The 21,256-nt window shown below is 36.2% G+C and overlaps 1 protein-coding gene across 1 annotated transcript in view; it reads right to left on the bottom strand.

The window, feature by feature from the left end:
* The window catches only part of LOC307161633 (protein NLRC3-like), a 262,998-nt gene that overhangs the window by 113,365 nt on the left and 128,377 nt on the right, over positions 1 to 21,256 (bottom strand). The window lies entirely within an intron of this gene.

Here is a 21,256-nt window from a genome sequence, read left to right on the forward strand (position 1 = left end):
AATAGGATTGTTGTCTGATGTACAGAAATAAAACACCTCACTATTATTATTTGGTTTATAAGATTTATTCAGTACAGTGTTAAGAGTCATACAAATATACTTACCACATTTGACGAGTCATTTGCCAAACCTGTTCAGTTAAAAATCCGGTTTATTTATACTTGGTGTTCGCGCCATCTTGGTAATGCGTCCGTGTGTGTGACGTCACCGGGGGTTCCATCCGTCATAGCTTTACAAAAGAAATGTTTTATGAGTTATTTGTTTTATTATTTGTGTGTACATAATGTGTGTGTTATGTGTATATCTGCAGATATGAGTTGATGTATGTATTATTGTTATTATTATATGTATATGTGATTTATGTGAAATATAATTACCTTTTCAAATGGTATGTCCCGGACCATGGGAGGAGTTAGGCCTATAAAAAGGCTCCAGAAATTTAGTATGGAGATGGGAAGTGCTGTTTGTGTCGTGCGGCTGCACGTACAGGTCAGAGTTTGTCTTGTTAATATAATTTATTTTTATTATGTGTCTGGTGCAGTTTGTATTTAAGTTTTTTTTTTGTTTTTGTTTTGGTTTTGTTTCCAAATTATTGAGTGACTCAAGTGTGGCAAATAAAAAAATGTATCCTTGAACCTGACCAACGGCTTCCTCTGTCACTTTGGGCCTCCATCCGCTACTGCTATCTTAACATACACCTTCTCACCGTGTCACCTGCCCAGTTTCAGGACATTCTGATGTTGTATTACAAAATAAGAGCACAGTGTCACATATGAATGAAATGACAACATATTCTGATGTTGAATTTCACATGTAAAATTGTTTAATGGCTATTTACAAATTATTTTCAAAAATACTCAATATTACACAAATTATTTAAAGGGACACAGACTGGAACTAACAACAATATTTTACAATAAAACATAGCATTATTTAAATAAAAATAAAATCACTTTTCTAAGAGCACAAAATGCAGTCCCAATCGTTGACTCTGGCCTGTTCCAGCTCCCCTTCTGTCATGCCCAGGCACTCTTCGTGGTACCACCTCTCGCAGGTGTCACACTGGATCTAGAAAGTAATAAGCTGGCATTATCACTGATCTGCTACAAACACAGATCCACGGTTTATATTGTTAATGCTTTTTTACTTTCCAATTCATCTTTCACAAGTGAAAAAAACAAACATACCCAGTTTGTCATAGGAGGCCCACTTGGCTTTTTCAGTGAGCACATGGCACAGTTATTGGCCTCATCAAACACTAAAATATTAAAGTATAAACAGAAATAAATTGTTAAAAAACATAAGGTGTTTATAGCTCAATGTCCTTGTTTAATTGAAAAGCCTTAAAATTTTAACATCACATACTGCAAAGACTGCATTGTTCTGTACTAAACCATAACCAACGAGATATTCAGGTTATTACTAAATGCAGCCTTTAAACCAGGCTTTAAAATATTGTATAACCTCTAGTGAAAATAACAATATGTGTAACTGGTGTCAAGACAGTACCATTAAAAAACAGTCCATTTACATCCCTTTCATTCTTGTTAACCTCTTCATATCACTGTATCTCTATGACCAGATTACATCAGTATTACTGTGCTGTTGTGTCTGTGTTTTGCCTCTTATTAACATTCTGCTTAACGCTGCAAAGATCAACAATCTTTGGTGAAAGAGTTATTGGTAACGCTTCAGATTACAGCCCAGAAAGTACTGCGTAATTGAAGCGATTTTACATTGTAACTTTCTGTTATTATAGTGTACCTATAAAGTGCTTACATGTAAGTCTAAGGGAACAACATGTGAAGTTTGGGGAATAACGGGGTAACAACCAGGAGAATTCTTATTTTTTTTATATACTGTAAGCATTGTAGATCTAAGGGGTACTTATTCTACTATTATGATACAACAATCACATTTGGGACCAATATATAAAGGTTTCCAAGTCAGTATTATAAGATTGTCTGTATGTATTTTTTATTGTACTTACCCTGTAACTACATGGAACAAGAGTATATTTCCAAGTATTTAAAAAAAAAAAAATGCAATAGTTTTAGCTTTACTTGCCTTGAAGCATGTAAGCCCAAACTTAAACATCTGCTCCCAAATGTAAGATTGTTGTATCATAATAGTAGAATAAGTATCCCGTAGTTCTATAATACTTACAGTATAAATATTATTTTCATTCTCCTGGTTTTTACCCCTTTATTCCCCAAACTTTGCATATTGTTCCCTTATACTTACATGCAAGTACTTCATAGGTACACTATAATTACCTAAAGTTACACCTTTAAATTCATCTTAATTACGCAGTACTTTCCGGGCTGTAATCTAAAGTGTTAGCAATTAAATATATGATTTTTGTTTCTGAACATGTTATGAAATCTTTACAGCTTCTTGTAGTTTTTTAAAACAGCTACAATCTGTTCTGTGTTGTGGCTACTCCCATATGCTGACCCGAAATCACTGGTCACCACGGCTTCATAGGCCGTAATGTGCTCATTTGACTTAAATGTAATTAAATCATTAAAAATAAATTGCAAGTTTACATAGGTCTGTTTCACCTCTGATGGAGGTGTTATTAAATGTAACAGACACCCCCTAATGCAGAGAGACATATTACATAAATCTGTGTGGCTACTGTACGATTGTAGTAGATATTTGATTTTAATATAGATTTGTATCTTTTGAGCTGTATTAAGCTGTGATACTACTCTGACAACCCTACATTTTGTGGTGGCTTTAATGTAATAGTATACAACCTGTCTATGAGTGGCAACTCTTAAATGGTCTGAACTCTCTCTTCACTGCACTGTGAAATTCCTTTTATAACTGTATAATTTCCTATAAAGCTGCATTGAAGATTTTTTTATTCAAATTGTTTTACCTTACACTTGACTTCTGCATTGTGTATTTGAATGCTGTCTACAGTATATTTTGTAAAGCTGCATTTTATTTTGTATTACTCTACACAACAGACAAACACTTGCTTTACAAACCTGGGCTGCGTTCTCCGAAACTACCTTAACGCTACGTCGTTCTTAAGTTGTACCTTAAGAAGTACCTTATCGTTAATACGTGGTTTCCGAAACCTTCTTAGTTAAGTATACCTTCTGTAAGTCATACGTTCGTAAGGTTGGTCTGGAGCGCTCTTAGCTATACCTTATCGCTGCTGACGGTTCATACCGCTAGTGGCCACCACTACGCAAAAAGCTTTTTTACATCGCAGTTTAATTACACATAGAAAATTTTAGATGAACATTTAATATAAAATCTGATTTAGTATTAAAATTACATTTTTACTTTACTTTAAAATTTTACACATAAAATACTTAAGTTGTTATAGCATACACCCAGTGTATGGAAGTGTTTTCATTAATAAAGTTTCCATACACTAATGGTTGTTAGCTTTTTTAATTACTATCCCAAGGCACATCAGCTGGCGAACCATTTGACAGAAAAGGCTTAGGAGTCTATATAAAGAAAGATGAGTTTACACAAACTTTATAGCTATGGCAGCAAGACAGCAAGTACTTGTTTTAAATCAAAGACGGCGCCGTCCGCGGAGCCAGTTAGTGTATGTCAACTACATGGCTGGTGGATAATCAGCATACGTTGTGGAGAACATTAACACACTTATGGCCGTAAGGGTTTGGGATTGCACACATGCTAAATTATAAACACATACTCATATTTATTTCTGCATGTACATATTTCAATGAGCCCCGATAAATGCAGTTTGTACTGTTTCTAAAACGCTTCTTTATAAAGAACATTGTTTTCTCAATACTTTACCTATACCGCTGTGAAGGAAAGAGCGCACAATCGATCATCGAGGCATCGATATCAACCTATTCAGCGCCTCCACCATGGACAGCACTTGCTAAGGTCGAACTTAAGAAGGTTTACCTTAAGCAACATCCTAAGGTATAGTTCGGAGAACACACGTAGGAAAGGTATACCTGTAGTTAAGGTGTACCTTTTAAGTCTTCGTAAAGCGCTAAGAGACAACGTTATCGGAGAACGCAGCCCTGATTCCTTCAGTATCTGGAGAGCCATCATGTTTCGCTCTTGTGCCATTTCCTTTTTCAATGTCCCAAAATTTAAAACTGGATCAGCCGGAAATGCCCTCATTATTTCCTTAGCCATCTAAACAAACAATAATATTTAACCCCCTGAGGTCGGCTATCGCGCCAGCGCGATAGGCTCGTTTTTTTCCGTATGAGTGCAAAAAAATAATAAAATAAAAATATTAATTTTTATCTTATATGCTTGTGTTATACATCAATCGATCCTGTTTAGTGTGTATTTTTTTTGTGTATGCTCATAATAAAAACAAACTGTTGTGCTTTTCGCCAAATAAAGAAAAATAAACATGATGCGAGTTCTGCCTACTCTCCGTCAGTGAAGTCAATTCTGAAACGCGTCCGAAAATGAACTGTAACTCAGCGAATACTCAGTCAAACAGGCATACAGTCACACAGGCATGAAGCTTGAATTCTCTTCTTTTAAATGAAGTAATTTTTATACAAAACAAATATTCACAGTTTATGTAATATGTATGCAAAGAGAGAGATGTCAGTCGTTCTCATCTCAGCTAATTAAGTTTTAATGTGCTCCGCCCACAGAGAGCGCGCGCTATTCAAACGCAAATCTGAGGCGATCCAAACAAACCTGTGAAACGCCCACATCAGCTGGATAACACACACTGCGAGTTCACTATCAGACTTATGTACTTTACGATGCTGTGAGGAATAATACTATCTTGATAATAATCCTGCAAAAATTTACCTCAGAAGTTCTGGAAGTATCATTTCGAGGAGCAAACGGATCCCGCTGAGGAATTAGGTCAGTTCTGTTTGCTTTGTTCTAATCGGAATGAATGAACGCAAAGATGCGTGCTGTTGTGGAGCTACTACAGCTGGCAAAAATACTGTTTTAATATGAATCGCGTTTCTGTGTATGAATGAATGAACGAACGCACAGATGCGTGCTGTTGTGGAGCTACTACAGCTGGCAAAAATACTGTTTAAATATGAATCGCGTTTCTGTGTATGAATGAATGAACGAACGAACGAACGCACAGATGCGTGCTGTTGTGGAGCTACTACAGCTGGCAAAAATACTGTTTAAATATGAATCGCGTTTCTGTGTATGAATGAATGAACGAACGCACAGATGCGTGCTGTTGTGGAGCTACTACAGCTGGCAAAAATACTGTTTAAATATGAATCGCGTTTCTGTGTATGAATGAATGAACGAACGCACAGATGCGTGCTGTTGTGGAGCTACTACAGCTGGCAAAAATACTGTTTTAATATGAATCGCGAATACAAAGAAAGATTACACTGGAAAAATTGTTACAATTTTAAATGTTGTTGTAATTGTATAACTTATATATATATATATATATTTTTTTTTTTTTTTTTTTTTTTTTTTTTTTGTATATATATAAGGATAGATGTAAACAAAATCTTAAAAGGTCATTATAAGCCTTCTCTTTAAATAATTTTATTATGCTTTATTAGTGACACATTTGGGAAGAGAATATATTCCAAATCTGAAAATACAGTATGAGAACAATTAACTGCACAATTACTAGAAATGTTTACCTTGGATATTGTACAATTTGCAAGCAAAATTTGTGGAAAAAAACAACAAACCAGTTATATATTGTCCTTGCATTCTTGTGGCTCAGTCACACACCTCATCATTACGTATGCAGCCTCATTATGCGGGCCCCATTGACTCCGCAGGTGTGAATCACGCCCACCCGCATATGGCCTTTCCAAACAAAAAGTGTTTTACAAGATTTAAATCAATGTATTGTGTTATGTGAATGATTAGGCAGGATGATTTTCACATAATTTTGAAGAAAAAATTCTAGGCAACGTCATCCATTAGTCAAAAGTCTTATTTACATATATTTAGAATGTGTTTTATGGCCTTATTTCAGAAACTTTAGTTTTTTGTTTTTGAAAAAACCATGCATAAACATTATTCTATCAAAAATACAAACATGTACATGCAAGTTGTTCACATATTATGGTAGCCCTGTTTGTGCTAAATAGAGTGAATTTACACCTTTGCCATGTTTATAAGCAACTGAAAAAAGCACAAATGTCAGGGCATGTCAGAACATCTCAAGGACCCCAAAAACCCCTCAGACCCCAGAGGGTTAAAAGCATCATCTGGACTGTGTCAGACTCCAGCATATGTTAGCATTTACAATACCCCAATTATTTTGTATTCTGTCAGTTTGTACTACAATGTGTATAAAATGTTGAAACACAAACATTAACTTAATTTACAGAAGAAAACAGAGAGATAAGTATTACAACACTTCACATACCAAGATGACAATGACCCCACAGCTACTGGCATCCCGCTGGAATGGATCTTTCAGAACTCCTCCTTTCCATTTGATGTCCGCCCACTCTGGTTTGCCATGGATCGTTTTCCTCATATTTAGGTACTCACTGTATGTGATGTATTACACGAATATGTATTAATTAGGAAAAGAGTACAGAAAGTATGGTTTCAAATTGAAACTATATTCTAAACATTTAAGAATATAGTTGTTATTATTATGGAAAGTCTAAGTACACCCAAATAATTTTCTTTAAATCTTAATTTCATTCCTGAGTATAGACCAAAACAAATTATTTTCATTGCTTTTCTCAACACAACAGTCATAAGTAATCAGCTATTATCTACAAGGTATGGAATGTAAATAAAATATATTACTTCATTGTAATACAAAGTCTTTGCAATGTCTCCTTAAGTATTTATATGATTAACCATTAAGCAACTGGTTGGTAAATTAAATAATATTAAATAAATGTAGCATGCTACCCTAACATCATCTGCATGCCCCTAATCAGGAGACACTCATTGTTAGGTTAATTTATGTCATGCTCCAACCTTTAGGGCTTATGCTACTGGGATAAATTCTTTAGCTGGAGGGAGTTCAACATCCATTAGTTAAAGAAATAATACACAATGTCCATATGAAAAAGATTACAAAGTAATAAAACCCTATGGGCATTAACATGCACCACGAAAAACAAACATATATGGATTATAAATTATACTAACAGTATAAACACCTTAAAGTATACCTTAAACAATTGAAATGGAGAGAGGTGGACCCCTTATTAGTAGGGAGGGAACAAAATCTCTTCAGTGCTGCAAAACTACAGGCAAATAGCCATAGCATGTGGCTTGAGGATTTAATGAGTCATTCAAAGAATACTGTCACGGTCACGCTAAAACTGAAGAGAGGCACAGGATCCAAATGCAGTAAACAGGGTTTTATTATAGGGCAATCCAAAAAGGGTAATCAACAAACAGGCAAGGGTCAAAATCCAGAATATCAGTCCAAAAACATAAAACAACCAACTTGACTGGAGACCGGAAACTCGAGAACAAAGCAGTGTGACATCTAACATTGATCCACAAAGAACACTTCTTCTTCTTCTTCTTCTTCTTCTTTCAGATTTTTAATGGCGGTTGGCAACTCATCTAAAAGGTGCATTACCGCCACCTACTAGACTGGAGTGTGGACATTATAATGACAACAAAGAAGACTGTTTAAAAAAAAAAAAAAAAAAAAAAAAAAACGATTAAATTCTTTCGCTTAACCCAGTATTTTTCAAAAACACAATTAATAATTTGTGTATTTTCCCAGATGTTTTTCCTAATAAATGTTCAAGTGTAATACTTTGTTCATCCATTTGTGTCTTCAATTCTACCCTATCTTTTTCATATTTTTTGCAGTCTAACAATATATGTTTCACTGTCTCTTGTACATTACAATAAGTGCATAGTCCAGTGGGGTGTTTTCCTATTCTGTACAATGTTGTATTTAAACCAGTGTGACCCATTCTAAGACGTGAAACTAACATCTCTTCCTTTGGGCTTCTGCCCTTCCTCATGCTTGTGACTACTTGATTTTGAATACTGTATAAATGACGTCCTGTATCCGCTGTGCTCCAATATTCCTGCCATTTTTTAATTGAATGTTGCTTTATGATGGTTTTAACCTCTACTCTACATATTGGTATACACACATCTACTATTTCATGCTTTATAGAGTTTTTTGCTAGCATATCTACAGCTTCATTTCCTTCCACCCCTACATGAGCAGGAACCCAAAGGAAAGAGACAGCTATTCTTTTATTATGAAGTGTAAGCAGCAAATGAAGTATTTGATGAATGAGGTCTTGTCTACATGATGCTCTCCCAGATTGAATACTTAATAATGCTGATAAACTATCTGAGGCTATAACGACACCTTGGTCCTGACTATTTTCTTCCACCCACCCTAACGCTAGTAAAATTGCTACTAACTCCACCGTGTAAACTGACAGGTAATCTGTTGTCCTCTTTTTGACTGCTACTTTATACCGAGGAATAAAAAAGGCTGCACCAGTACGGCCTGTTTCTGGCTGCTGTGATCCATCCGTAAATATAAATAATTCGTCTTGATACTGTTTTACATAGTTTTGCACTATTATCCACTCTGGCATTATTTTTGAGTTTTCTTTTAGTATTTGTTGTAAGCTTATATTCACAGATGGTGTTATAAATTTCCAGGGTGGTATCATTGATATTGCCACAGTGGGTCCTATTTGCAATTGATTGAGACCTACATTTTGAGCCTTAGCATTCCCCACCCATCCGAAGCTGTAAAAATTGCTTTTACTATGCTCTGCGCATTCCTGCAAGACAGTTTTTGTGGGGTGCTCCATACTATGTCCTTGTAAATTAGTCCAATACGCCAACATGATCTTGACCCTCCTGATACGTAGCGGCATCTCTCCTGCCTCCACCTGTATTGCAGTTACTGGTGATGTTTTAAATGCTCTAGTACAAATCCGAAGTGCCTGTGCCTGTTCCACATCAAGCTTTTTAAGGTTAGTATCCGATGCTGACATATACGCTAAACAACCATAATCAGAGGCAGTTCTCATGAGAGCCTGATAAATGTTTATTAGCGATGCTCTACTCGCTCCCCAGTCATGCCCTGATAGACATCTCAACACATTATTGATCTTCTTACATTTATTTCTGACCATTTCAATATGTTGACACCAAGTCATCCTCTCATCAAAGAGAACTCCTAAAAACCTCACCACCTTAACCTGTTCCAAATCTTGTCCATACAATTTCAGTGGCACTACTTTATGGCGCTTAGAGAAACATATAACTTGAGTTTTTAAGATTGAGAGTTTAAATCCCCATTTATAAGTCCATTGTTCAACTTTCTCTATTGCATTTTGCATTTTTTTCCTTAGATATTCTACATTTCGACCCCTAACCCAGAGTGCTCCATCATCTGCATAAAGTGACTTACCTACACTTCTGCTTACCTGATCAAAAATGTCATTTATCATAATATTAAATAGTATAGGGCTGCAAACACTACCTTGTGGTGTACCATTTTCCACAATATGCCTACTTGAATACTCTGTACCAACCTTAACTTCTATTGTTCTTCTGTCTAGGAAGTCTAATACCCACCCGAATAATTTACCTTTTATTCCTAATCTGTTAAGTTTTATAAGTAGTCCATCCTTCCACAGCATATCATACGCTTTTTCGACGTCAAAGAACACAGCAATTACACTTTCTTTATTAGTTTGCGCTTTCCTAACTTCTGCTTCTAAGCACAAAATAGAGTCCATTGTCCCCCTACCCTTACGAAATCCAGACTGATACGCTGAAAAAAGACCCTTACTTTCCATATAATAACTTAACCTATCTGTAACCATCCTTTCCATACTTTTCCCTAATTGTGATGTTAACGCAATAGGTCTATAACTTGATGGGTCTACCGCATTTTTACCGGGTTTGAGTATTGGGACTATCACTGCCTGTTTCCATTCAAGTGGAATTCTACCTGCATTCCATATCATATTAAACAGCCTTAATACTACCTCCAGTGATACATCTTTCATATGCCCTAGCATGCTATAACATACAGCATCTTTTCCTGGTGTTGTTTGTCGTGCATTTAGGATAGCCCTTTTTAATTCAAACATAGTAAAAGGCAGGTCCATATCTCCTCCTGATGCAATTCTACTTTCTTTTATTCCAGAGTTTTCCAACAGTATCTGGTTCCTATGCTTTTTATCTACTGTAGATAAATTTCCAGAACTATGGATTTTCACAAAAGTTTCTACCAAAAGCTCTGCTTTTTCTACATTACTAACTGCATTCTTGTTACTGCTACATAACACTGGCATTTCAACCTTTCTACCTAATCCACTCATTCTTCTAATTGTTCTCCATATATCTGACAACTGAGTTTCACTTCCAATTTTATTGCAATACTGTCTCCAATACATGCGTTTGGCTGATCTAATAATTTTCCTAACTACTGCTTGTGCTTTTTTATAGCTAATTAAAGTTTCTAGTGTGTGGTGAGCTTTAATCTGTCTAAATGCTTTATTTCTTCTTTTAACTGCTATTCTACAGCTCTCATCCCACCACGGCACACTTTTTCCCGGTTTATTCCCTGTACTTTTAGGAATTGTTTCTTCTGCTGCTTGTATAATGGCTGCAACTACTGCACTATTCATTTCCTCCACATTTGTTAGATCTCTACTCAGTATTTCTACACACTTAATCTCATTAATTTCTTGAAATGATTGCCAATCAGCTTTATCTAATTTCCACCTAGGTATTTCCACTTCCTCATCCTGTTGCACCTCTATGCCAATCCTAGTTATTATCGGATAGTGATCACTACCCACTGTCGATCTACTTATTACTTCCCATGCACTAACTCCTGCAATTCCAATTGACACTAGTGTTAGATCAATAGCACTTTCTGTATTACTTGAACTATTATACCGTGTGCCCTTTCCATCATTAATACACACCAGCTCCTTATCATCTATAAATTTCTCTATTACTAATCCATTTATATCGGTGTTTTTACTTCCCCATAATGTGCTGTGTGCATTAAAATCCCCACATACCACTATTTTGCCCTGTATTTCTCCGCAAACTACTTCCAACATATCAGTACTTAATTTATTGCAAGGGTTGTAAAAATTTGCTATTCTTATACTATTTTCCCCTGACCATACTTCAATTACAACAGATTCATGTTCTTTCCCTTTACTAATAAGTTTATATCTTACCCCACTTTTAACAAAAGTTGCAACCCCTCCACCTTTTCCTGCTTCTCTATCTCTCCTAATTGATGTATATCCATACAATACAAAGTCCAACTGTGGTTTTAACCATGTTTCTTGCACACATATTACATGAGGTCTATCTGCTAAATCTGAAACAAAACTCTTGAATTCCTGTCCATTTGCTATAAGGCTTCTAGAGTTCCATTGCAATATAGCTAATATCATAAAGAGCCACCAGCCCATGCTTGCGAGCTTGTGCTTCCTGCCACTATCATTTCTTCCACTACCTCACAGCTAAGCCCTTTTATTCCTAGATACTTTTCCGCTGATTTAACTATTATTTTGATCTTTTCTGTCTTTCTGTCTGTCTGTGCCGAGCAATTTATCACCTCAACCATAAACATCACAAATTCATTTTTGCCAATAACTAACAGATCCTTTTTTGCCTCAATTTTTTCACATTTCTCACAAGACCTACTTTTAATTTCTTTGGTTTCTGGTTTATAGGCTTCCTTTTCCTTTTCCTTAGACACTTTCTTTACAGCTTCTGCATATGTTATTCCTTGCATCGACCTCACTCGCTGCACCTCCATTGCTCTCTTACTAACTTCACATCCACGATAGGCTGCACTGTGCTCCCCTCCACAGTTACAGCATTTCAGCTTTACTCCTTCTCCACATTTCCCATACTCATGCTCGCCTGAACACCTACCACATCTTTGTTTACCCTTACACACTGCTGCTACATGGCCATATCTTTGGCACTTAAAACATCTCAATGGGGGAGGGATATATGGCCTGATCTCGTAGCTCATGTATCCTATGTACATCTTACTTGGAAGTCTTGCTTCATCAACTTTAATCATAACAGACAGGCTATCGCATTTCTCCCCATTTCTGGTTGTTTTAAGGCGTTTTACCTCTAACACGTTTGCCCCTGTTATATTGTCTCTGATCTGATCTTCAGTAACATTTACCGGTATTCCTGTAATAACTCCTCGAACCATCGCCTTGCTTTCAGTCGAAACACACTTAATTCTCTTGCCATCTATTCTATTCAGTTCTATGGCTTTCTCTTGTTGCATTTTATTCCTACAGAAAATCAGCAGCGCTCCACTTCTTAATACTTTTGCATTTTTGACCTCGCCTAGCAATTTGTTTATCGACTTTGTTAATTGAACCGGATTCCACTCACCAAATGACGACCCCTCCTGAGATAGTTTCATGATCACTTTATATTCTTCTTCTTGTTGTTGTTTACTTACTATTGTCGTACTTTGTTCATTATCTGTTTCATCTGTATTAGATACTACTTTCTCCTTTTTTTTCCGTTTTCTTGACCGCATTACATTCCAAACGCTCCTATCTCTCCCGCCTTCTTCTTCAAATCCCATCTCACTTCCTGTCTCCTCACTTCCTTCCGCCATCTCTTGCCCATTCACAGTCTAGCTATTGCCAACCGCCAGTCAAGCCTCCGTGTCAGTGACGTCCTCCCACAAAGAACACTTCTTCTTCTTCTTCTTTGGATTTTAACGGCAGCTTGCATCCTTGACGTTGCATTACTGCCATCTTCTGGTTCTAGTTATTTTCCATATTTTTAGTCATCATATTCTTGTCATTAGTCCCGATTTTGTCAGAAAACAAATCAAATATTTAATTCCTTGTTCACTCTTACTGCAGTCCATTATACTCTTTACTCCATGTCCTATTAGTCCTATTTTTTCCATGTCTTTAATCATAACTATTCTCTGTAATTCATATTTTGAACAATTAATTAACACATGTTCTACAGTCTCAGGTATTTGACATTGATCACAAAACCCAGTTGGATGTTTCCCCATTATATGCAGAGTACTATTTAATTTATTATGCCCTATTCTTAATCTGGTTACAATAGTTTCTTCTCTCCTGTTTCCTCTCTTATTTTCTACATTGCCAACTCTTCTTTTAATTGAGTATAGATGTCTTCCTTTAATTTCTTGGTCCCACCTTTGTTGCCGTTTTTTCGTAATTTCTCCCCACACTATACTCTTTCCTTCTGATCTTGAAAGACTGATGACTGCTTCTATATTCTCTTTTTGAAGTGCTTCCTTAGCAATTTTATCTACCTTTTCATTTCCTATAATACCCATATGTGCTGGGACCCACATAAATATAACGTCATCACCTTTATTCTTTATTTTTAAATAGATAGCCATAATATCATAAAACAACTCCTGATGATTCTTGACCATACCGGTCTTAAGACTCTGCAGTACAGAAACAGAGTCGCTGCAAATTAAAGTTTTGTTTAACTTAGTGCTTTCTATCCATTCTAATGCCATCAAAATGGCAAACATCTCAACAGCATATACACTTAAATGATCTGAAGTTCTCCTGTTCATCTCAATCGTCTGGCTGGGAACTACAATTGCAGCACCTGTAACTCCGGTTATTGGGTCTTTGGATCCATCTGTAAAAACTTGCTTAAAATTACTATATTTTTGGTTCACATGTCTATAAAATTCACTCACCAAATCAACTTGATTATTTACTATTTTGGTCTGTAATACCTCTAAATCCACTATTGGAGTTTCAAACTTCCAGATAGGGATATTGGGCCATACCACAGTTTTACAAAACTCCTTTCCATATACTCCCAAGTCACGTGCTGCGTCATCTCCTGTCCAACCAAAACTACATTTTTTCCCCTTTCCCTTTTCCCAACTATCTTGTAATACTCTTTTGGTTGGGTGACTATCTATTTGTCCCCTTAAATTAATCCAGTAATTTACAAGCAGCTGCTTCCGTCTTAGACTCAAAGGCATTTCTCCTGACTCTACCTGCAATGAGCACACTGGTGATGTTCTCATGGCTCCGAGACATAATCTCAGTGCCTGTGCCTGAAGATTGTCCAACCTTGCTAACGATGATTTTGCTGCTGATCCAAATGCCTGACTCCCATAATCCAACCTAGATCTTACTAGTGATATATATATATATCTTAATGACTTAAAGTCTGCTCCCCACTCCACTCCTGTAAGACACCTCATAATATTTATTACTTTTTTACATTTATCCTCTACTTGTTTAATGTGTGCTCTCCATGTTAATCGTGAATCAAACCACACCCCCAAAAAACGAAAACTTTCAACTCTTTCCAAATTATTCCTGTATAACTTCAGTTTAATATCTTTATTTTTCTTTCCAGAGAAGAGCATCACTTTTGATTTTTCAGCAGAAAACTTAAAACCCCATTCCATTCCCCACATTTCAACCTGGTTTATTCCTTCCTGTATTTTCTTAACTACATATTCCAAATTTTTCCCACGTTTCCAAAGCGCCCCATCATCTGCAAACAATGATCTATTCATGCCATTATGTACATTCTTAAATATATCATTTATCATAATGGAAAAAAGTGTAGGACTTATAACACTCCCTTGCGGTGTTCCATTTTCTACTTTGTGTTTATTTGAAATATCTGTTCCTATTTTAACTTGAATCGATCTTCCTTTTAGGAAATCTAAAATCCAATTAAAAACTTTACCTCTTACTCCTATTTTGTGCAATTTAATCATTAATCCCTCTCTCCATAACATATCATACGCCTTCTCAACGTCAAAAAATACTGCTACCACAGATTCCACAAAGAACACAAGACAAACAGGGCTTTAAATACAGCTGGTGATTACAAACTACAGACACCTGGGTGTAATTTACAGACAGAATTGTGGGAGATGAAGTTCTTAGTGCAAGACACCGTGGGGGTAAGGAGGACATCTAGTGGAGACCTGGGGAAACACAACCAGACACTGTGACAAATACCTGCATTTTTTGGCTGCATGAATGGGATCAGCTTTCTCTGAGGGATCTACCAGGTACACAGTGTGCGTGACCACATTTATGTACTGAAAATGAAAAGTGGGGAGAATGTACATCTTTTAATAATATTCCAGACACTGTAAATAATGACAGATCTCATTCAGCTACTCACCAGAAGTTTCCAGTGGACCTTGTTGATGTTCACAAATGAAACAATTGCCTGGTAATTGTTCAAGTTGACCTAAGATAAATAATAATTACCTTTGCATTTTAAACCATCATTAAGTATATTTACCTTTTTAAAGCAAGATGGAAAGCAGGCAAATTTGTTATGTAATTTTGCAATAGATTATGTATTATTTTTCATGTGTAAGCCTTATAATATTAGTCCCTGCAAACACACACACACATTTGCATATTCACACTATAGTCCAGCCACTGTGATCCCCTTTGACAAACTCAATCTGCGTGCTGTCCCCAGTCAGAATCCCCCATGCTGTGCAGTGATGGAGAATGTATATGGAGTTCCCCATCTCCAGCTGATCGACAGCAAGATGAAACAGCCCTTCAATTATCTACATAAGAAATGTTGGGAAAATGTTTTTATTTATTTTAAGTTGCATTATAAATTAGGAATACAATGTTAAGAAGACATCAAACATATATATGTTTCAATTATAAGGATACACAATTAAAACTGCAGTTTACCCTGTAACATCAGTCAGATTTGCTGTAATTTGTGAAAATTGGTATTTTTTAATGTGTTGTATTACATCCATTTTAATTTTTAAACTAAAAAACACATTCCCAAAAAACACATGGGTAACTAACCATGTTTATGATAAAACATTACATTAATTGCCCATCATTAATTGGTATCTGTAATGCAGGACAAATGATTACTTCTATATTAACAGTTAAGCTAACACTATTTAATAATATGAAAATTAGACTAACTAATCAACAAGTAATAGTCAATATAGGACTGAGGTAGTTACTTAATTAATTATTAATTAAATTAACCTCATTAAAAACTATTAACTATGACACATTATCAGTACTTACCATTTATTTACTAATCACAATATTGTAACGAATGGCCTTAATCAAAATGCCCTAGTCATCAGAAAACCTATAATGATAATTATATGATAGCTGATAAATGATAATGATAGCTGAAGTGTTAATATAGAACTACTCATTTGCCCTGTATTATTCATGTATATGCCTATTCATGATAGACCATTATTGTAAAGCGTTACTCTGTTTATAAAAATTGTTTTTGTTGTTTACTATATGATGTTATTCCAATAACAGTAACAGTCATGACATGATGTAACATTGACTTGTATAAGCTTTTATAACTACAGATTTATAGTTTTAAAAATGAACTACAGCTTGTATAACTTCATTTTTAAGAGAATGAGATGCACACTATACCTCGCCAAATAGCCACCGGTGCGGTTGAAGTGTACGGAGCTCTTTGTGGCCAATAATTATGGTTTGTCCTGTGTTTTGGGTGGGGATCACAGAAACCACAACCTCTGATCCCTTCTTTTCCACAAGCAGGTGAGCTGCATGCCATACATTTCAACCAAACTTTACACATTGATAAATATACATTAAATTGTGTATACATTTTTTTGTCTTTCTGTTTTTTTAACAAATATATTGTTCCTTTTTACTTGTCATACAAATAATAACCTTTAAAAGTTACTACTATCAGTTAGATCGTTTGATACTAGAAACCCTTCTTACTTGACGTTGTGTGGTTAATGATGTCTTGGATGGTTCCTGGGGTTTGTTTGAGATATCCCCATGTACTAGAGCTTTTCCTTACAAAGTGTTTTCATGGTCCTCCTGCAGGGATGAACTAGGCTGTGGTGAAGACTTTTGTTTTCCAATGGGACCCACAGGCACTGAGGTCTCAACCTATCAACAGTGTGTTTAAAAACAGATCACATTATTAAGGAGCCTCATTTAACAGCCTCTCCATTTGTCTTTTAATTTGCTTTTTTGAAAACATTATTAAAGTGTTCCCGGGGGCGGGCTTTATGTAAATTTAGGGTTAGTGATGTCACAATGTCATGTAGTCCCAACCAGCCGTTTGTTTTAGTCCTTAAAAACGATTTCTTTAAAAGCAAATATTTTCCTTTGCTTTGAACTTTGAGCGTTGTAACTTTTGCAGATTTTGTTTAAGCTCAAACAGCAACATTACACACTAACTAAAGTTAGAAATGTGAAATCAATATTTTTGTTTAACAAGACTCCATGTTTCAGGTGCATTAATTGTTTTTCTTAAAATGAAGTATAACAGTATTAAGTAAAGACTTGTATAATGTATGAAATAAAAGAAAATTAACTGATGAAAAAGGGGGTTGGCTGTAAGATGTCTATGAGTAGTAACATTTCAGATAGGCTGCATTTTCCTTGGCTGCAGAATAACTAAAAGTGTTATATTAAGAATAAGATTGTTACTGTTAATTCTGCAGAATGCATCACAGTATTACGTTAAAAGTATACCTTCTTGTTTGATTTTTTTAAAACAAATGGCTTGCGGAGTGGAGTTACATATCTCCCCTCCATTTTTCTTCATCCACTCTGTGTGTCTTCATAAAGAGAATTAAAATAACTTTGTAGAGCTGGTTTAGATATCAATACATATAATGGGATGACATACAAAATATGATGTTCTGTATGTATAGTTTTCCATAAAAACTGGTACCCATCATATCTTCAATGACACATTTATTAAAAGTATTCAAACCTTTCTTCTGAAAACTCTTTCAGAGTCTTCATACTCCTTCAGGAGAGCGGTGTGACTTGTTTGATAGCGGGCCACAAAGTCATCAAGCCTAGTGAGCCGTCCAGAAGTGAAACGAATGTGCTTTAAGTCCCACTGGCTCTTTTCCATGATTCCCCATGTGTTTTATTGTCCTCTGTTATGTTCTGAGCAAGAAATAAAAAACAGGTGAATTCATAACATGATTTATCATTTAAACACAATAATAGTACTGAGACAGAGGTCATGTTGTGATAAATGTATTATAATAACTTGTCTTTTGAGCTTTCTCAGGACATTATATCTCCTAGTGCTCTGCTCATAATGAGGTCCCGTCCCATGTTGTCCAAGGTCACCTTTGTACAAAAAGAAAAGAAGCCATGTATTTTCAGAAAACGTACCCAGATTTTTCTACCCGAATAGTGATATTTTGATTAATTATGGCAAACCTAGCATTATCCCGGTCCACAATCCAGCATATCGGAGAAGACACTTGCTGAGATGATTGATAAGGCCTTTACAGAAGTACACATTGTGCTCTCCATTCCTGTCCAGTGGAGCATTTGAAATAATTGCCTTGCAACGTTTTGCAAATTTGTTGGCTCCTTTAATGTCCTAAATGTAATGTAACAATGTGTTTTTATAATTAGAGGTGTGTCTGTAAACTGTAGGACTTCAGGCACAATTCAATAGAAGACATCAGCCCTTCATAAACAAGAGAAAATTACAGTTATAAACAGTTATTTAAAAATGCTGCCAAAATTGTTACCATACTGTTGTATGTGTTAGAGGCTGCAGTTTGTGTTCATATTTCTTTCTGTCTTATTCTATTAAATGATGCTGTGTTGTGTTGTTTGAGTGGCAGGTACTTAATTATTTTTTGTGTAAATAAACGTAGTTAGTCTTTACAGACAAAACTCACTACAGTTACTTTCTGTACTGACAAAAGGGCTTGTTGTTCCGATGTTGTCCTACTATTGTATTAGTATTAAAATAGTGTTAATATAGTATTAATTTAAAATATATATTGCCGTAACAAAGACTTTAAGCACATTGAAACATAGCTGCTCTCCCTAAGACATTTATCCTAAGTACATTTTCATGCAAGAAATTTCACTTAATTACTGTTTCTTTAAAGTAAATTTACTTGATAATAGAATTATTTCTTCACATCTTTGTTTAAATAAAACCATAAACGTTACAATGTAAAACTAGATTTGTCATTTACCTTCAAGTCCTCAGCATTGGAGTTGGTAGTCACATCCAATGTCTTCCCTGTTCTCTGCAGGTTTTTGCAGTGTTTCTCTACATCGGCCCCACTGGATGGACTTGAGAAGACTGCAGCACTTCGAACCATGTCATCTAGTTCTGTTAAAGTGCTTGCAGTTGTGAGGGAACCAGATACATGCATGGCCAGATGGTAGTGGTTTGGCGCACTGTGAATATAATAATTAGGTTCAAGAACAAAATGATGTACTGCAATGTAATATGTAACAGTAACAATACAATTTCAGAACTTGTGCATATTATATCCAATCTGCCCTTTATTAATACTTGCTGCTCTATTGGAAATGTATTGAACACATCAGTATTCTCAGCGTTTCACAGACAGAGCCGATGTAGGGGAACTCAGAGGCCACACTGCCAAGAGACTTTTAAATTGTGTGCATTTTGGAAAGACCAGTTCACATTGGTCAGTTTACAAAGGTCACATTGGCAGTGCCATTCTTGTGTTTTGGTATGAGGAAAACAGATGTTGCTGTGGTGTTTTTTGTGCTAGCACATTAATAAAAGGTCATTCATCACATAGAGTCTGTATAAAGCTCTTCAGACACTTAGCAACTGTCACTAAAAAAGGAATGTCACGAACACTACTTTGTTAATGTACGGTACTTACAACTTTGTGCACATTTCCTTGGCATTCTTCATGACATGGCTAAGGCGACGATGAAGAATGGGCACCTCAAAATCTTCCTTTGTTCCTTTTCCACTGGCTATCTTGTAGTAGTGGTTAATGGTGTCTTGTAGATTTTTCTATATTAAATGATAGGCATATAGCCTGCATTAACACCATCGACCCATCGCAGAGGATCATGATGGGTGACCGCATACCTTTCCTTCTCAAAGAGCCTTGCCACATCAGTCTGGAACGCCTCTAAGAAATAAGTAACTGAGGCTGTGGTGTGGTCACAGGTCAGATTAGTAGCAACAGGTAAAGGGGATGAGTTTGTTTGGGGATTCCTGACCACCGACTCGTAAACATAGAAAGGAGGAGAGCCCTTCTCTATTCTCATGATGCTGCCAGTGGCATCGAGATACACAATGTCCTCCCGGCATCGCTCCTGATAAATTTCAGTTCCCCTTTGTGACCACAGTAAAAGCCCTTTTGGTTGAAGCATGATTTCTTGAAGGACCTCATCAGGACTGTCTTTTTTCTTTTTTAGCATTATTTGAAGACTTATTACCTCATTGCTGTGCTGCCGTCTTCTCTGACGTGCTTCCCACGATATTGTTTTGAGGACATCGCGACTTGAAGCCTCACCCCTACAGCCAGACTCCATAACATCATCAGGGCTTTTATACAACTTGTAAAGAAACATGGCTCGTGCGGGTTGCCTTTGTAAGTCTTGACCCAGTGTGTTCCTGTCATTTGCTCTTACAGGCCTTCTTTTTAATTCTGTTAAATTGTGATAGCAATGTCCACCGTGGTACTCTACTGTAGCCTTGGTTCTGTTCAGTATCAACAGTAACTGTTACAGTGACGGGGCAATCCTCAAACCTACAGTATCCAAGACAGGAGAACTCAGGACTTGGTCACATCACACCCAAACCCTTCAGTCTGTGCCTTTTAAAAGAGATGGAGCAGTACGGATGTATGGTCCTAAGTCCTTTCGCTATTACATTGGTCCATTGTAGTCCTTTAAAGCTTCTTTTTTTTCTATGTTGCTTTAGTTTGTCCCACTCGTTTCTTTCAATGAAACAGAACGATGGGTTCTTTGGTAGCCGGATTTTAAAGGTCCTGTTCTTCGTGATCCCATGTTTCAATCTTTAGTTAGTGTGTAATGTTGCTGTTAGAGCATAAATAATAGCTGTAAAATTATAAAGCTCAAAGTTCAATGCCAAGCGAGATATTTTATTTAACAGAAGTCTCCTTTCAAAGCCTACAGCGAACGGCCGGTTTGGACTACATCCCTCTACTTCCTGCTTTAATGACGTCACTAGAACAGTTTTCTGACTAACCTCCGCCCACAGGAATACACAAAAAAGGGGGCGTGGTCTTGTTGCGCTCCCCCGGAGAAGAGGAAGAGTTGCGTTTCCTATACATTGATGTGAGGCAGTAATAATTTAATGTGCAGTCACGTAACATTCAACTTTTAATAAATAAATTATTGTAATGCATGGCAACGATTTCTTTTACACAACATGGCAGCTTTTAAGGCTATATTCATGGTGAAAATAAAGTGTATTTATATAAAATTGTTTGGATGAAAACAATTTCAAAAGAACTATACACAACAAA

The sequence above is a fragment of the Squalius cephalus genome (assembly GCF_949319135.1).
Source record: "Squalius cephalus genome assembly, chromosome: 7".
NCBI lineage: Eukaryota > Metazoa > Chordata > Actinopteri > Cypriniformes > Leuciscidae > Squalius > Squalius cephalus.